General features: G+C 29.9%; 1 protein-coding gene across 1 annotated transcript in view; it reads left to right on the top strand.

The window, feature by feature from the left end:
* Nucleotides 1-659: 659 nt before the first annotated feature.
* Nucleotides 660-19,828, top strand: part of LOC122521775 — a 56,658-nt gene continuing 37,489 nt past the window's right edge. Inside the window, exon 1 of the mRNA XM_043642524.1 lies at nucleotides 660-1,123. The gene's annotated coding sequence lies outside the window, so the exon portion shown is untranslated. The remainder of the gene's footprint in view (nucleotides 1,124-19,828) is intronic.

Here is a 19,828-nt window from a genome sequence, read left to right as displayed (position 1 = left end):
GTATTGACAATACGCTCATCAATTTCTTTTTCTCTCTCTCTCTCTCTCTCTCAAACAACAAATAAAAAATTAACAACCACCATAATGCAGATATATAAAATATACATATATGTATGTACGAGAGAATTCCTATGTTCACCGTAGTGATTCCGATTTCCGTAACAAAACGTGGGCAAAAAATCTGGTAATTCGACGTGGGTTATCCCCTTGTGATGCTCGACTCGAAACGATCGTGTCGATATCCTCCCGGGGTTCGTCATGTATATATATATATATATATACACATACGCATACACATATATGTATATATAGAAAGAAAGAGCGAGTGAGAAAGAGAAAGGTAGAATATCGACAAGGAAGAAGGAATATGCGAAGAGTGGGGGGGAGGGGCACTACCCTTTCTCTGGCACGGCCCTGCGCCTCATCTCACCGTTACCCCCACCACTACCCACAGGACTCGTTGCGTGTACCCAGAGAGCCGGCAGAGTTCGGTTAGTCTCGTTTGAAACGTTGTCGTGAGTGCATCGTATAATTTTTCGGTCCTTTTTTCTATCTATCTATCTATCTCTTTCTCTCTCTTTCACTCTCTTTCTCTTTTACTCTCTCGATACACGCACGCACACACACACATTTCCTTTTTCTATCTATCTCTTTCTCTCTCTCTCTCTCTCTCTCTGTCTCTCTCTCTGTCTCTCTTTCTCTCACTCTCTCACTCTTTCACACATTCTATTTTTCTCGAGTGTTATTTACCATATACTATTCGCGAACATTCGTATCGTGTAATACTAATCACGTGACCACATTTGAATATTAAACAAACAGGGAAAGAAAAAAAAAAGATAATAATTCACGTTGCAATTTTTAATGATCATCCTCGTGTGAATTTGTTTATTACTTTTTTTTTTTTTCATTTTCTTTAATGTATATTAATTACACCTTACGTATCTACGTTTATACTTTTGTGTTTTCGAGTGTGTTATTCGTATGGAAGAGAAGATAAATATTAGGAAAATGTTTTAAGATTTCGTAAAAACGTCAATTGGAAGGAATATTATGTTGAGAATATTATATTAGTTTGAGAAGAGTCTAAGCCGATGGAGAATGATGTTAGATGGGAAAGAAGGTAATACGTAATATTATTATCTCGTTTTTTTATAACTTTAAGTAATTCGATATGTTTATTGTATACCAGGTTGATTGATTATAAGCTGACCGAGAATATGTTTATATATATCTTGTTTTACTGTTTACCGATGACGTTGTTGTTATGCGTCTAGGAACATCTAATGTATGTGTGTGTGTGTGTTTGTGTGTATGTATATATGTATGTATGCGTTATTTGTGTAAAAAGGACGAAGGCAGGTCAAAAGCTTTGGTGTCGTCGATTAGCTGTAGGAGATATTTTTACATACGTTTTGCAGCTTCTATATACGAAACGTCATACGATCTCTGTTCTTCTATCTTCTTTGTTACTTTTATTATCTTTTTTTTATTGTTTTTTTTTTTATTTATTTATTTTTGTGACGCTTCATTTTTAGAACCGTTAATACGAAAAAAATCGTATATAATAATTATTTATTAATATTGCATATCGTATTTTAATGTAAGAATAATTCTTTATTAATATAATCAGGTAAAATATATTTGCATTTTGTATTTTTATTATTTTAGTCAATCGTACGATTTTCATTATTTTCCGTTTCATTGAAATATTTCATTAAAAATTTGAATAAATTTTTTTTACGTCGAATAGATTTGAATATAAAACTTGGGAGAGAGACACGAGTTCAAAGAAATATATTATATTATCGTATTCGATAAGCATAACTCCGAAAAGAAATTTCGTAATAATTTTTTTCAAAGCAATTTCTACATCGAAATTGATTATATCGTCTTCTCTTTGTGATCTCACGTGGAATAAGTCTCGCTTTGAAATGCATTAGATCGACCCGAATAAACTCGACTCTAAAGACAAAATTAAAAATATTTTCTTTTCGATATTTTCCTTATAGTTCGACGACAATTTTTACATTTTATTTCCTACATTCATGAACATCGTATTACTAAATAAATAAATAAATTAATCAAAAAAAAAAAAAAAGAAAAAAATTTATAGTAAACTTAATCGAACGATTTAACATTGGCAAAATTATCAATGAATCAGATTCGATTATTTTTATCGTTCAAAAATTGATTTTATTTATTTGAAAATACTTTATAACGTTGGAGAAATCGTTTGTAGACACCATATGTAAAAAAAACTATTCGTAATCGTGTAAAGGTTAGAAAAGTAATTTTCAAAGTCGATGATCCGTTCTAACGAGGAATAATATCTAAGCTTTGTCTTTTACCCTCTTGCAGTATACTGCTCAAACGAACTTTTTCCCAAAGGGGCAGTACTGCAGAAGTAGTGAACTAGTGGTAGGAGAGAAAGAGGCGAGAAACTGCACCACGATATCGTTTGTCGGAGGTCGAGGGTTGAAACCCTCCTTCACGATTCTTTAAACATGCTGAACTTCGACTGCTAAATGCGTTTCTTTAAGCTACGCGTATTTTATATTTTTACTTGTACAAAAATATATAATATATTCCAAGAATACAATATATAATATATTGTATTATATATCGTTGTATTTATATATAATTAATAATTTAATATTAATTTTTTATTTTAAATATTAAGTTCAATATTATAGAATATATTCAAAAAGTTTTCATTTAATATTACCTTAGATTAAATCATAATTTATTTTGCTATTTAAAAATTGCATAATATACATTATGCATTAATTTTTTATCTCAAATAGTAAAACGTTCTTTAAACAGGTTGAACTTCGACTGTTAAATGCGTTTCTTTAAGCTACGCGTATTTTATATTTTTACTTATACAAAAATATATAATATATTCCAAGAATACAATATATATATATAAATTAATAATTTAATATTAATTTTTTATTTTAAATATTAAGTTCGATATTATAGAATATATTCAAAAAGTTTTCATTTAATATTACCTTAGATTAAATCATAATTAATTTTGTTATTTAAATATTGCATAATATACGTTATGCATCATTAGTAAAACGTTTGTAGCTAGTGTAAATGTATTTGTAACAAAATAATATCAATCTAGTTTCTAGTCAAAATATATGATACGTTTATTTCTCTAAGAGAGAGAGAGAGAGAGAGAGAGAGAAAAAGAGTACAAAAAAGAAGATGAAGAAGAAGAAGAAGAAGAAACATATAACATTTTATGGAAATAAGGTGCATGTAGAGTGAACGAAGTTTTAAAACAGGTGTCATATTCAAAAGAAATGGCCATTTATCATCCACCGTGATACTTTCCTTTCTCTCTCTCTCTCTCTCTCTCTATACATATATATATATATATTTCTTTTTCTCTTTCCACCTTTTTCTCGAAGTGAAGGGTGCGTGAAGTTTACACGTAAAATTCTCTTCCGCGTACAACTAAATATTCTATCTTACTGAAAAAGGAACGACAACGACAACGACGACGATGATTTATCACGGAAGAAAATTTGCGGTGCGTTACCGGCTTTAAAACAAAACCAAAAAGAAAGAAAAAGAAAACACAAGGGAAAAAGAAATATAACCAACCGGTACAAATTTACAATCTACAACTGGAGAAGTGAAAAATCATTATTCATCCTTTTTAAACCCGAGATACCTAAAGTTGATATATTTTTGTTTCCCCCAATCCTTCAACCCCCTTCTTCTTAAAAAAAAAAAAAAAAAAAATAAGAAATTGAATTTTCGTCAGTTTGAACGTAAATGAAATAAACAGAGTCCTCGTGATCTTTCTCGAGTATATAAAAGAGTACTCGAATCTCCTGCCCTTCTCGATCCTTCGAAGGAAGAACCATCTAATTGCACAGGACTTTGGAATACGCCCTTTTCTATCTTCTCTCTTCTCTTCTTCTCCCCCTTATCCCCCTTTTCGTATTCTCGAGTACGGAAAAAAACCGCGACGTTTACTTCACGAGAAATTAGATTGGTTGAGTTCTCTTTTTATCAGTTACGTCCTTTCACCACTCGACTTATTATAAGTTCTAACGTCGCGTCATACCACTTCAAATTCCTACTAACTAATATAAGAGTTAAGTATATACATAATTACTTATGAAAGAGTATTAAGAATTATATAAATTATAAGTTTTCGTCCTTTTTATTTTTTTTTTATCGAATTAATTAGAACGTTTTATCAGGTTTATTTGCTCGATACACGATTTTGTCATTTTTTATGCATAAATTATATATATTATAATTATATTACAAAATATATAAATTATATTATATTATAAAATACATTTTATTATTTAGTTATATTATAATTATATATATTATAAAATATATAAATTACATTATATTATAAAATATATTTTATGTATTAGTTATCTAATAAGTAATCGTTCTTTAAAGTATCTTTTATAATATATGGGATTTATTTGTTAAATACTCGATTTTATCATTTTTCTCATAAATTATATTATATCGTAAATATACTTTATAAATTAGTGTTATCTAATAAGTAATCGTTCTTTAATGTATCTTTCATAATATATGGGATTTATTTGTTAAATACTCGATTTTATCATTTTTCTCATAAATTATATTATATCGTAAAATATATTTTATAAATTAATGATTCAACTAATCATTCTTCAATCGTTCTTTTTATAATATACTTAGACATTAGTTACACAATCAGTTATATTTTCTACGAAGAATAGAACAGTATGTAACTGGTATTCCTTTAGAAACATCATTATCTTGGAGTTATTATCGTACATCATCTTAACGGATGACGATGACATCCTTGTCGCGTTCATCTTAATGCCGTTTAATTCTCCGTTATATTGCAAAGATATAGCATTGTGTTCGTCAACTCGTTCACTGCCGCACCCTTTCTTCTTTCACTTCTCCTTCCTCCTCCCCTTTCCTCCCTCCCTTTCCTCCCACCCTTTCCTCCTCCTCTTCTTCTTCTCTCACTTCCCCTCTCGTTCTCTTATTCTCTCATTCTCATTCTCATTCTCGTTCACGTTCCTCTGTCTCTTTCTCTTCAATTACACTTTCCACCCTGAAATTACCTGTCATCCGAATGACAAATCATTCCTACGGGAACACGTCCGTAGTAAAACGTTTTCTCTTATGTTCGTTTATATTTATATTTCTTTATTTTTATTTTTATTTTTTTTTTTATGGGTTATACAGTACCTAGGAAATAGATAATGAATCATATATATTAAGTTATATGACAGAAAGTTCAAAATTATTTGCAATATTGATAATGAAATTAATTGAAAATTATGTGATTATAACAAATGCGAATGAAAATGAATGTTAATTGATTTATTTCTATTAAAAATTGGTAGTTTATTTTTTTGACAGTCGATGAGATTCGATCATTACATTAATCCGTAATTGTAATTTAATTTTATTCTCATAATTTTTTAATCGCGAAATAAGAATTATACAAAATTATAATATTGCGTAATATATTTTACGAAAGTATTTTACGATTTTAAAATTGCTAATAATAAGATTCTATGAATAACTTAGACAACTATACTTTATTATACTTAAATAAGAAACACGCATACATTACACGAATACAGTTAGTCCTTGGAAGAAAGTAAAAAAAAAGGAAAGAAGAGAGTCGAGTAACATTATAGTAACAGTAGCAGCTGCTGCTTGAACTCGATTTCCCGTTAAAGAAAATAAGAATCTAAGAGGGTGGAAAAGATAGACGATAGTTGTGGATCAAGCCTGTCACAAGGGGGTTGTCGAGTTATTCTCATGGCGCACTTTTTCTAAAGACTTCTGTCTTGAGAACAAAATAGATAAATAGATAGATAGATAGATAGATAGATAGTACGATAGATATAGAACGTATTAGAAAAAAAAGTAAAGCAGAAACGAATAGGTGAATAGGATTAAGATTAACATAAGATAAAGAATCGAAGATGAAGATTATAACAGACACATTTCCCTAATTCTCTTTTGATATATTGAAATAATATTATTAATTAAAATATATTTATTTTTTTTTATTATAAAAAATTTAATTAAAACGTATTTATTTTTTTTTATTATAAAAAAAAAGAAAGAATATAAAAAATTCTATCCAATATAAATGAGAAGATTAAATAAGATAGAAAAATGCATAATAAATACGTAAAACAGGAAAACATTGTCCGTTTAAAAGCTTATGAAGAAGGGTCAAAAGTAGGGATGTAGAAGGGATATGAAAATTTAAGTTAATCGAAAGAACAATCTCCGGTTCGTACAATGTTTTATTTATACGTACTGATATTTTTATATATTTCAATATATCGAACGTATTTTATTCTATTTAAAATCTCATAGTCTCGAACTTGTAGTAGCATTGACCTTCGCGTTCGTTGAATAAAGTGCATTTGCAGCGTGTACTGCATAATTATTGTCGTATTACGAATACGCGGAGAATGTAAATAGGATGTTTAAAAAAGAAAAACAAAAAAAAAAGAAAACAAAGTATCTATAATGTATTTCGCGTATACTATTTCTCTCTCTTTTTTTTTCTATCAACCTCTCTCTCTCTCTCTCTCTCTTTCTTTCTTTCTTTCTCTATACTTATCTTCCTCTACTTATCTTTTTCTTCTTTCTTTTTCTACTTATCTCTCCCTAATTCTTTCTCTCTCACTTTTTCTCTTTCTGTTGGCATGGGAATGGCAAAGAAACAAGAGAGAAAGAGAGAGAGAGAGAGAGAGAGAAAAAGTATAGTAGAAAGTTAGAGGGGTGGGGGGTGTACTAGACCTACCCTTTTGCCCTCCATTCTCTTCCGTGTTTTCCCTTTTCTCTTCCACCCTCCCCCTCTTACTTTCTTTCTCTCTCTCTCTCTTTCTTTCTTTCTTTCATTCCATCATTGTCTTCCTGTTTTTCCTCTATCCTTCTATCTTTCATTCACTCACTCACTCACTCATGCATTCTGTGTTTCCACCCCCTACGCATTCTACTTTATAGTGCTGAGTTGTCGCGATTTAGTGTTCCCCCTTCGTTGCTACCGAACGCAAAACCACCCTCTATCTATCTATCTCTCTCTCACTCTCGTGCATACTTTGCTCCCTTTGAGTGGAGTGCGTTTACCACCAACGTTCGGAACGCATGGAATCTCTCCCTGCATGCAACTCTCTCTCTCTCTTTCTCTCTCTCTCTCTCTCTTTTTTCTCTCTCTCTCTTTCTCTCTCTCTCTCATTCACCATTTTCTTTCTCTCTCTTTCTCTCTCTCAACATGCTGTAGTTTCTGTCGACCTGATACGACTCGTCACTTGCCTCCTCTTTCCGATTAAAACTTGCTTAGAGGGATTAGAATATTTGTTTTGATTATTTTTTCTAAATATTTTCAAACTCTATGACGATGTCTTTTGATCATCAGTTAAATATTCTTCTTTCTCTTTCTTTCTTTTTTCCCACGTATCAGGATGAATTTTTAATATTCATTGGAACAATCAATTGAATACTTCTAATGAATATTTAAATATCGTTCAAAATCTAATGATTTTATTGCCGATATAAATTTGTACCTTAAATCAATGCAATAATTTATTTAAAAAAAAACGTACGCGTAAGTGTCACGCATTGTCAATAAATTAATAATCTTGGATTAATAACTATAATAATGAAAATTAATATAAATTAAGTTTTTTTTAAATTATATAAAAAAATTATTAAAATTAATATATAAATATATAGTAATTTGGATTGAATAACCAAAACAAAGTCATTCCTCTTTACGTATTACAAATTATGTGCATTTTATTGCATTTTATGTGCACGTTACGAATTATATATACATATATAGTTTCTTCGGTGTGATATATATATGTATATATTATTTTTTTTACCCTAACAGTCTTCTTCTCTTGTTATTCATCTCGATTTGTTAGTCGTTACACGTAACGCCTATTACACGTCGTAACGGGTTACCAAGTGTACGTGTCATCTTATACAAGCGTTAACGAAGAAAACTTGTAATTCTTCCTACGACGAGTATGAATATCAGTGATACGAGTATTCATGTGTGAGAGAGAAGATAGAGAGAATGGGTGGGGGAGGGGGTGGGGAGGGGGAGGAGGTGGAGAACTCGTGCATGGAATTTCACTACACGGCGATCTCTCTTTCCTCTACGAGCAATTACGACTCGATTATTATGAACACACACCAGCATAAATGAACGAATGAACGAATGAACGAACGAACGAACGAACGATCGATATTATTAACTCGAGAGAGAATTGATCTTACGATGGACGATTACTTACGACGAAATTTAACGGTACGTTCTCGATATAATATCTCGAATATCACTTTTCACTTCCAGGATTATACGATTTTTGTTTTTTTATTTTTTGGCCAACGGTTGGTTATTTGACCAATAATTTGGAAAGTTGTTTATTGTTTGAAAAAAAAAAAAATGCAAATGTTTGAAAAACGATTTTCAATTATCGGCGCGTATTAGACGAATCGAAGAAAGTTTTTTAATTAACTCGACGAAGTACGTTGACTATTTGTTTTTTTATGTTTTTTAGTTTTTATAATGGAAAATATATTTTTTTTAATTCGATTTATTTGGAATATGGTATAAGGTAGAAGAGTTTTTTTTCGATCGTAATAAAAATATTAATATTATTCGTACAGTCGAATGTAAAATATTCTGAATTATTTATCGATCAAATAAACGAATAATCGAAAAATATTCCTATTTCTTCGTTCGAACGCATTCGCATGCGAAATCCCTATAGAGAAAAAGATTTTGCATAGTAATTTCGTTTAATTAGATTTTCATAGAAATACCAACGTAGTTTTTCTCGTCGCGTTTATTTTCCACCTACAAAGTAATAAATAGAATTTCTACCTATCTCAAATACCACGTATATACGCGTATGTATTATATATATATACATGCACAAACTTGTATAAAACGTGTTAATGTATTTTTCGTTGAGAATTTAACGATGGAAAGTTGTTTCAGGGAGTTATTCGTAACTTTGCTTCTTCTTTTATGTTCTTGACGTTTTAATTAGATTCTCGTAGGAGTCATACGCTTTCGGACATTATTATTATTATTATTATTATTACAAACGTTAACATTGGAATAAATATTTTTCAATGAATAATTTACCTTTTTTTTTTTTTCGAAGAAAGAGTTCGTGCGGAAGGAATGCAATTCGATAATTAAAAAGGGCGTGTGTCACATAATTGCGAAAACGCGCGAAACAAATAAAACGAACGAATAAAACAAACTCAGTCATTGTTTTTTAAATGTCATGTAACAACCTACCAACAAAGCTGCTATTGAATTTCGTTCGTCGGTTATATTGCGTAATCGAATTTTGTACTCGTCAATTATCGGTTCACTTTATTTCGATGTTTGCGAATTAATTTTCCTTTTTTTCTTTTTTTTTTAATTCTTATAATTACATTTTTAGGTATTATTTATAATATTAAGGATTATAATGATCATTTGAAATGTTTGTGGGGGGAGGGGGAGGAGAAATATGAATATTGTTTGATTATTTGTTATAATAATATAAAAGAAAATATTTTAATGCAATTCTATGTAATAACAATGTGATTCCTAGATATATACCATAATATACCATAAATACCCATAGGTTTCTTCTTCCTATTATACGGAACCCTCGATGTATCGTGATTAATGTTTCATTTACATTTAGCAGACAGTGACAGTAAAAGTTTCGTCCCGTGAAATTACACAATGCCAAAGTAGCAGCAACCCTCTACTAAATTCTATCCCTTTATCCCTCTAACCCCCATACTCCCATACCCCCCCCCTACCTTCTCTTTTTCTCTCTCTCTCTCGCTCCCATAATCACCTATCGACCTAACGTGTCAACCGGTCTATCCTTAATTCTTATTAATAGCCGTTAACATGATTTCGTTTCGTGAACCATGCTCACGTTAATCGATTTTACGAAGTAACTAACTATCCTGACAAATTGCATTTTATATTCATTCGTATTCTTAATCACTCCTCCTCGAGATTTTTATTTTTAACCTTTTATTAATTCTTTATCTTCTTCTTCTTATATATAATATTTCGTTCAAATTTAACATCTTTATATTTCCTTGCATTATTATTTTTTCTTTACGAACAATTAAACGAAACCGACAAAAATCACAATTACAGGTTGTTTCTTTTTAATTTTGTTAGTTTGATTTTATATATATATATTTTCAATATTATTTTATATTATTTTATATACATATTATATTATTATATTATTACAATATTATTTTTATATTATTTTATATATATATATATATTAGGGTGTTTCATTTTTAGGCAATATTTTTTTTTCATCTGTTATACCAGAAAATCTCATACTTTATGGAAAATAAAAAATATTGCCGCTGGGTAAAAGGTTTTAAGTCGAATAGCGGCTTAGCTCATTCAAAAATTCGATTTGCCATTTAAATAACACAGGAAAAAATTTTTCTTTGTTTTAATTGAATTTTTCACTGTCAAAAAAATTTTTTTCGAAAAATCCTTCTTATAGCTTTTGAAGGAAATTAAATTCTCTACAAAAATGTTCCTCATGGTCGAAACCGTACGACCAGTTATTTCGGAGTTATAGCGCGTCAAACATGAACATTTTTAAAAATAGAGATTAAATTCTATTTAATTACCAGTTTATTACATTTACATAAATAATTTAATTATATTATACATTTTAGAGCATGAACATTTTTAATTTAACTATTGTCTCGTTTTATTCAAGCAATCAAATTATTATTATTATTATTAATTAATTGTAACTACTGTGAAATAGTAACACCCATGTACGGAAATCATATTTTCCCGCAAATTTATAGTATTGTTAGTTCGAGATTTTATTGAGGTTACAACCTCAATAAAATGAAACCCCAAATATATATATTATATATATTTTCAATATTATTTTTGCACAAATTTCATTTATGATTTTTAAAAGAGATAATAGATTTTGATAAATATTTCTTTAAATGAAGTTTTCATAAAATTTAATTAAAAAATAAAATAGAATAGCAAATATTAAATACCGAGAAACGTATCAGTCTACCATATCGTGGTCTCTTTTACGTTTTCCCAACTACGTATGTAAATGTACGAAAAAAAAAAAGAGAAAAAACTAGACAGGAATGCAAAAAAATATCCGCGTTGATCCAAAAAGCATCACCGCAAAGGTTTACGTCGTTGGTTTTTCGTGTTTTCCTACACTAGGTTGAATTTTTCTCTGGTTCGAATTGTTCAAAGTTCCATTCAAAAAAAAAAAACTGTGAATTTCTAACTCTTCTTTTTCGACCTCTGTGGAACACCATCCTTTCCCCTCTCTCTTTTACCGAATTTATGTCAAAGTTTATGAGTAAAATACGCAGTCTTCTCTTGATGTATTCATTATTATTTTAGCTGCATTTTATTTTATTTTCTTTCTAAACTTTAGAAATAGTATATGTTCGAATATTTTTGGTTTAATTCTCTACAGACCGTTACGTAATTTTTTCAAATAATATACTAATTTTATAAAATAATTTAACGTTTTGTTTTCACCCTTCGCACAAAATAATAGAAAGAATTATAGAAAGAGATAAAAACATTGTATTTGACAATCAGTATTCCTAGATGAAAAATATTTGTCATCGTTATCGATAAAGAAAAATATCTCAGATATTTCAAAACAGTTCTACCGTTAAACGATTAGATATAGATGTGCAATTTATTTGATTAAATATTCAATAAATTTAGTAGACACACACACGAGTCATATTTCTTTTGTAAATATTAATAAAATGTAAGATAAAAGATAGTACAGTTTATTAGCTTTTAAAAGTGTTTCATAATACATATATATAGGTAAGATCAAGATAGCTCACGTTGTTCTAAGTGCTTTTAAAAGCATTAACTATAGGTGGCAACTAAGCGTCGTAATTATAGTCAATAAAGTACAGGCATAGAGATAGATGAATAGATACATAAATAGATAGGTAAGTAGGTAGATAGAAAAGAAAAGAAACATATTTCATCACAGGTTTCATTACAAATGATAGATATAATTAAGCTAAGTTATGTCGAAAGTTAACAATCTTCAATGATCTCTAATTGAGCTAATTTTCTTCCAAGATTTTCATTAATCTTTTTTATTTTCTTACAATAGAAATATAATGACACTTTTTACAAGATTTTCTTAATTTTTTTTTTTGTCAATTTATAATTTTGTCAATTTATAATTTTGTCACAATTTTTGTAACGTCAGAATTGTTTAATATGCTATGTGGATAATTTTTAACAAAATAAACAATTACGTATAATTCATTTTCTTTATTTTAGAATTGTATTACAATTATTTAAATTAATATAATTTATAGTAGAGATATTAATATAAATTTTATTATATATTATTATAAATTCCGTTTAATTTAACTCGTATTATTTTCAAATAATTTGTTAAATTCCTGTCTGACATTTGACTAACAAGATGATTAATTAAAATTTCATTCACGTGTATAAAATAAATATATATATATTTATATAAATTTCTTAGAAAATAAATTTATTTTCACCGTCATCGTACATCTATATATTATACAAAATCCAACATGATCAAAAATAGAAAAGAAAAGTGCAGTAATACTCGGAGTGTCTGGATCGAAGAATGCACAATGCATTTTCTCATCCTCGTCGTTGCTGCTGAGAAAAATGTAGTATATCATTTTCTTTACCTCCGTACATTTTTTTTCCTTTTTTTTCTTTTTTTTTCCAACCCCTTTTTTCCAATTCAAGAGTAAGAGACCACCTAGCAAAGTTTGTTTCAAAAAAAAAAAAAGTTCTTCCCTTTCTTTTGTGAACAGGTGCGTTGGAATTGTATCGTGTTCGGAGAAAAAAAGAAGGGAAAAATATCGAATCCGGTTTTCTAGTATTTCTTAAACCATTCTCGAACATCTTACGTGGGTCAAGCAAGTTTACGAGTACATATTTACTAGCCCTTTTCTCTATTTTCTATCCCTTTGCGACCGCCATAAATCTACTAACAACCCCCCGGTCCCACCACCATCATCATTCTCAACCTGTTCCTAACAGTTTCCTTCAAATACGAAAAAATAAAAATGCAATTGTTGTTATGTATATATATGTGTGTAAGTACGTGTGTGTGTGTGTGTTTTGTATTTTAGAATCAAAAGAATCGACTTTCATTCGATTCCTCGAATAAAACTACGAGTAAAAACGTCGTCGAAACTACGACGATTCGTCGGAAACGACGATCTTGGCAAAACGCCCGAAGAATTTCTCCGTTACGAAAAGAGAAAGAAGAAAAAGGGGGGTGGGGAAGGGAGAAAGGGGGAGAAAGAAGGTTATCCTTTAGAATTAATGGCTTTAATCCAACGTTACTTTAAAACCAACTATAAACGCCCATGCAAGCACGAATAGGAACTCGAACAAAAAAATAAAAAGTGATATGAAAACGAATTGGAATTTTTCATTTAATTTATTAGGTTGGTAACTAAGTGAGAGTGCGGATTTGTTGTTGGCAATTAAGTGTACTTGTGTACCGCTTCTTAATAGGTTTTTGTTAAAATAAACACCCTCGTTTAGTTGAAAACCGAAAAATCGGCATACCGAAAAATTGGCACATTTTTAATTTATTTTAATCATTTCTCTTCTTCTTTATAATTTAAAATCTATTTTAATAATTTCTTTTTATTATATAAAATTATAAAAAATTATAAAAATTATAAATTTAAAATTTTGTTTATTTTAATAATTTTGTCTCCTTTATAATTTCTTTATATACATTTACGTAAGTACTTTTATTTATACAAAGAGATAGAGAGATAAAAAGAAAGAGAGAGAAAGAAAGGTCTCACGGGGACCTGTAGGTTTTTATTAAATTAACCGCACTCACTTAATTGCCAACCTAATATTTTATTTGTCGTTATTTTTGTGTCTCTTCTCCGATCAATCGAATATTATCGATTGGAATATATTATTTGGTATAGATAATTTAAAATAGTATAGTGTTCGGGGTTTGTTTCGGTTCGTAGAATCGTTTTGCGATTATTCGCGCGTGAAGAGGTGGACAGGTACGATGAGGTGGTGGTGGTGGTGGTGGGGGTGGTAGAGGGTAATGAAACGCGAAATACGTTCGTAGATGTCTGGTTTACGTTCCTATTGCATCGCATAATAATTTATACACACTCGGTGTCGGCAGCGTGACCGTGCATATCGTTTGATATACATCATGTTGGTAACTGTGGTCGTGCACACATACGCACACACACACACACATCAGAACTTCTTCATTGGTATTATATGGAATGCTCTGTCAGACACGCTCGTTAAGATAGTTTCTTCATGCAAACGTATCAACTATTACTAAATTAAATATCGTGACAATTTATTCTATGGAAAAATAATATTCGTTATTTCTCAACCGATGTGTGACATTTGATTTTTATTTGATGGAATCAAAAAATACTTTCTTCGTATTCGTTCATATTCTTTTTTTTAATAAAACATAAGCTTTATTATTAAAAGGAATAAATAATAAGAATTTAATTATTGTTATTCATATTTTTGACGCAATCAATTGTAAAAGTAATTTTATGAGAATTTTTTTAATTAATTATTTTCATATCATATTTTTTATCATCGAAATAAAAATAAAAAAGGTCGAAACACTATTCTTACATATTATCATAGAAAGATATTAATTTAATAAGTTATGTTATACGTTTTTATCCATAGAATATAAAACTAGGTAAAAGAAGTCATAACTTTGGTTAAGTTCACTTTCAAACAGTCAAAACTTTTACTCTTCTATTTTTTCCTTTTCATCTTCTTCTACTTCTTCTTCTTTTTTTTTACCCCTAAAGAAAAACTGAAAACTTTATCTGTATCCAGATGTAGATGTATTAAAAAGAAAAAAAGGAAGCTAGTTCGTTCGAGGTCAAGCTTAACATCGTAGATTGAACTAAACGTTAAGAAAAAAACCTCAGCCAACACCACCACCATCACTACCACCACTACCACTATTACTATTTTCCAACGACGAAAGCTAAAAAAAGACCGTAGAGACGTAAGACGTTGAAAAGAAACGTTTCATCTGACTTATTTGGATTAAATACCATGAATAAAACGATAGTTGTACTACTCTACTGAGAATAAAGTCAACATTTTTTACGAATAAGGAAAAATCCCTCAAAGGATCGTTCATTATAAGCTCCAAATGGTGATGCTGGTGATAGTAGTGGTGTTAGTGGTGGTGGTGGTGGTGGTGGTACGTTTAAATATGTCAAGGTCGTTTCTCCTTGTCGTTTAATTGCTCGCTCATTCGTTTGCTACTCGAGCCCGAGCTCGTGCCCGTTTCGGAAACCTTCTCAAAACTCGAACATGACGAATAAAGTAAAGTAGGACTGAAAATTATTCTCTCTTTTTTTTTCCTCCTGTCTATGTGTACGTACGTTTGTATACGAGAGAGAAAGTGTGTGTGTGTGTGTGTGTATTATTATTATACGAGCAGGTTTTTTTTTTTATTTGTAAGAACACACACGTAGGCATAGAAAAATCACGTTTCAAAGAGAATGTGTTTATCAAAGAATGAGAAAGAAAAATAAAATATAAACATAGGGGGATTGGGGTGGAGAAGGGAAGAAGGCCCAGATATCTTCGTACGAATCAAAGGGATTACATTTGTGAGAGTTAACTCTCGTTAATTATGATAATTGCTCTAAACCTTCCCTTTTTATAGAATTTACATTAGTTTAAACCGTTGAAGGTCTACTCTACTTGAATCACAATCAAAAAAATATATATATACACCTGCTCATTAACAGGTTCATTAAGTAAACCTCTCTTTAACATACGGAATCTAATCATTACTATTTTCTTTTTTCGAAGGAAAGATTTAACAAAACGAATGGAAAATAGTTTAAATCTTAGTTCAAACCATCGAACGAACGAATGAATAAACGAATGAATGAATGAATGAAAGAATGAATGAATGAATGAATGAATGAATGGATATCGAATGATTTGGCAAGAATAATAAATCGTTGGATAAGGGAAAAAACGTGGATGATAGAATTGACGAGTCGTTGATGATTTTAACGAGAAAAGTGACACTGCAGCATGCCGTTTACCGTATGAACAGAGTTTAAAAAACCTCTTGGAGCGTGAAATTTACGGTGCATAATGCAACGGTCCGGAGGCTGGATTCTAAATATAGATACTCGAACTATTTACCTTGCACCGGCTTGATCGGCTCGGTGGTCCCGCTTATTATTTATTGCATCCTTCTCTCTCTCTCTCTCTCTTTCTCTTTCTCTTTCTTTTGCTTTCTTTTGCTTTCTTGTCGCGTGTACGATACTCTTCCCCCTTTTCTACAAAGACGAACAGTGGGAGGAATATATTCGTATTCAAATTGATTCCAAGAGAGCGAGTTTCTCCTCTTCCTCCTCCTTACCCTCCTCCCCTACCCCCCTCCCCCTCCCCCTTCTTTCGTTCACGATCGATCCAACGATGAAACATTCTCCACACACTATGATTCTTTCTTTCTTTACTTCTCTCCCACATGGTTTCTTTTTTCCTGGTTGCATCTTAGATAGGTAGACACACCTGCGTAAAAATATGTGTATACTGGGTGTTCCGTAATTGGTTATACTAACTTTTAAATTGTACTATTAATGACTATTCGTTTTCTACGAAAGTTGTGTTACATTGTTATATCAATGGAATTCGTAATATGATACGCATGATGTTTTTTTTTTTTATAAGTGATTTATTAAATTATAAATGATTATATGTATTTGTGCGTATTTTATTAGAAATGATTTTATAAATTGGAAGATTCGAGGAGGTTCAATTTGTGGCATTTCTTTTTTATTTTTAAATAAAATGCCATATTTTTATGTTTTATTTATTTTTGAATCAAATTTTGTTTTTAATCAAGTAAAACGGTCAATTGTCGTATAATATTATCTAACGGGATTTTAATTTATTCGATATTAAAGAAAAAGTAGGAAATATAAAATTGATGATAATTCCTATACCCTTATATATAAAATATTTCAAAGTAGGGCATGAAAAAATTGATGTATACTTGATTTTATCTTTCCTTCTTTCTTTTCTTAACCCCCTTTCTATTCATCTATCTCTTTCCTTCTTACATCTAACGTGAAATACATACTCGAAAATCTTCAGAGTTGATGCATCGTTTATTTATTCGACCTTTACCAATCTCGTTTCTTTAACGTAAAAGAAAAAATAAGAAGATAAAGAAGAAGAAGAAGAAGAAGAAGAAGAAAATGTGTAGCCTTGGTCGTGTTAGTTTTGGTGAAAAACGTCGTCCTCGATAACAAATCGGGGTCTCAAAGTGTGATAGAAGTCAACTATACACCTAAGGGAAAAACAGGAATTGGAATTTAGAGATGGTGGGGGGGATGTCGGAGGTGATTTTTTTTTTCTTTGTTTTTTTTTTTTTTTTTTTTAGAAAAAGGGTGAGAAAAGAAGAGAACAGATGAGAAAAATTCTTTTCGTTCCTCCTCCTCCTTTTTGTTTTGTTTTTTTTTTTGTCAGGTGACGGATTTTCCTCTTTTCAGAAAATATTTTCAACCAACGTGATATAAATTGGGAAAAAACCGTCAAACAGAAATCAGATCTTAGTGTACACACAGCTTTTAGATAAGATTTCGAAGAGGTTTACCGACTGACTGACTGGCTGTTGGAGAAAATGTATTGACGGCCCATTGATACCAACCCCTTAACAGGAAATTGGAATATTTTTCGTGGTTACTTTGCACTCTATCTATCTATCTCTTCTCTTCGTTCTTTTTTTTTTTTTGGGGGGGTTTGTTTTGCTTTTTAGTATGTCAATCTACTTTTTCACTCGCGTCAATTTTTTTTTCTTCTTTCTTCTTTTTTTTCTGTTGCAAAAAGAGGGTTCGCGTGAACTCATAACTTTTTCAATCGACACGAACGAGGCTTCGATATAAATTGTTTATGTGTATCTCCCATACCCCCCCCATCCCTTTTATGGGCTAAACTGGTCCAGTATTTTTATCATTCCTATCACGATTTTACGATAGGATATTTTTCATCTTCCTCTCGATTCGTTTGGGATTATTCCAATGGATAGGTGACAGTGCAAATTTTTTTTTTTATATATATATTAACAACATTGAAACTATTTAAAAGTTGATTTAATTTTTTTCTTTTCTTTTGTTTTTTTTTTTTTTTTATTAAAACAACACACGTTTTATTCCAATGTGAGTAATATTATATAAATTCGATATATAAATTTACGAACTTGTGCGAATACTTTTTTTTTTTTTTCTTTTTTGTAAGCGAAATAAAAGAATGATACGACAAGTCAGACAAGTAGGAAAATAGAAATGTGAGTTATATTATAGAAAATGTAATATTATATAAATTTAATATAAAATTACGAACTTTCAAATTTCTTTTTTTTTTCTTTTTTTTTATAAACAAAAGAAAAGAATGATACGACAAGTCAGACAAGTAGGAAAATAGAAATGTGAGTGATATTATAGAAAATGTAATATTATATAAATTTAATATAAAATTACGAACTTTCAAATTTCTTTTTTTTCTTTTTTTTTATAAACGAAAAAAAAATGGTACAAATTAGGCAAGTAGGAAAATAGAAACGTGAGTGATATTATAGAAAATGTAATATTATATAAATTTAATATAAAATTACAAACTTTCAAATTTCTTTTCTTTCTTTTTTTCGTTTACGAAAAATACGAACAACGAAAAGTACTACAAATTAGGCAAGTAGAAAAATTGAAATGTGAGTAATATTATATAAAATGTAATATTATACAAATTTGATATAAAAATTTACGAACTTGCAAATTCCTTTCTTTTCTTTTTTTTTCGTTTACGAAAAAAAAATGGTACGACAAGTTAGGCAAGTAGGAAAATTGAATGAACGAGGAAGCAACGAGATAAATCGATTACCTGATGGCTCGAATCGAAACGTGGGCGGTATGTTATCCTTCGTCCTTCGTCCTGCAGCAAACCAAACGAACGATAACGGCATGTCCTGTACCTGTCCTCTCTCTCTCTCTCTCTATCTTTCTTTCTTCGTCTTTTGGAATACCGGATAAAGGACGAACGAGCGTCCCTTTATTTATGCGAAGGACGTCGTAGCACGAAAACATTCCCATCGAATCTGCACGATACGCGTTTTCTCAGTTTGTACTGAAGGCCAATAATGACCGATTAGGTTTTTTTCCATTCAACTCGTGTTTCAACGATCATGAAACTTTTTCAATCTTAACCCGTCTTTCCTTTTTTATTTTTTATTTTTTATTTTTTATTTTCTTTTTCTATTCAACCCTTTTCTTTTTCTTTTCGTTTCTTTTTTAATCTCGAACTTTCAAGTAAAACAAATAATACATGGAATATAATTAATGTAAATAATATTATTATATTATTAAAATAAATATATTAATATTTATATTAATTACACGTATTTAATGAGTTTTACTTTATAATTATTATTTATAACAAATGAGTTAAGCATATATACGAGAATAATATATAATAAATAATATAATAGTATATAACAGGAAAAATGTCAGTCATTAAAAATCATATACAATGATGTAATAAATATTTTTTAACGTTTATCCTTGCCAAAGAATTTTCACTTCAAAAATATGTAAAAAAATAATCAAGTTCCTTTGTATTTCAATGTATTTTTTTTTTTTTTAATTATTTATGTACATACACAGATTAGAT

The sequence above is a fragment of the Polistes fuscatus genome, unplaced genomic scaffold, assembly GCF_010416935.1.
Source record: "Polistes fuscatus isolate 324 unplaced genomic scaffold, CU_Pfus_HIC Scaffold1, whole genome shotgun sequence".
NCBI lineage: Eukaryota > Metazoa > Arthropoda > Insecta > Hymenoptera > Vespidae > Polistes > Polistes fuscatus.
This window is presented reverse-complemented; position numbering and strand designations above follow the sequence as displayed.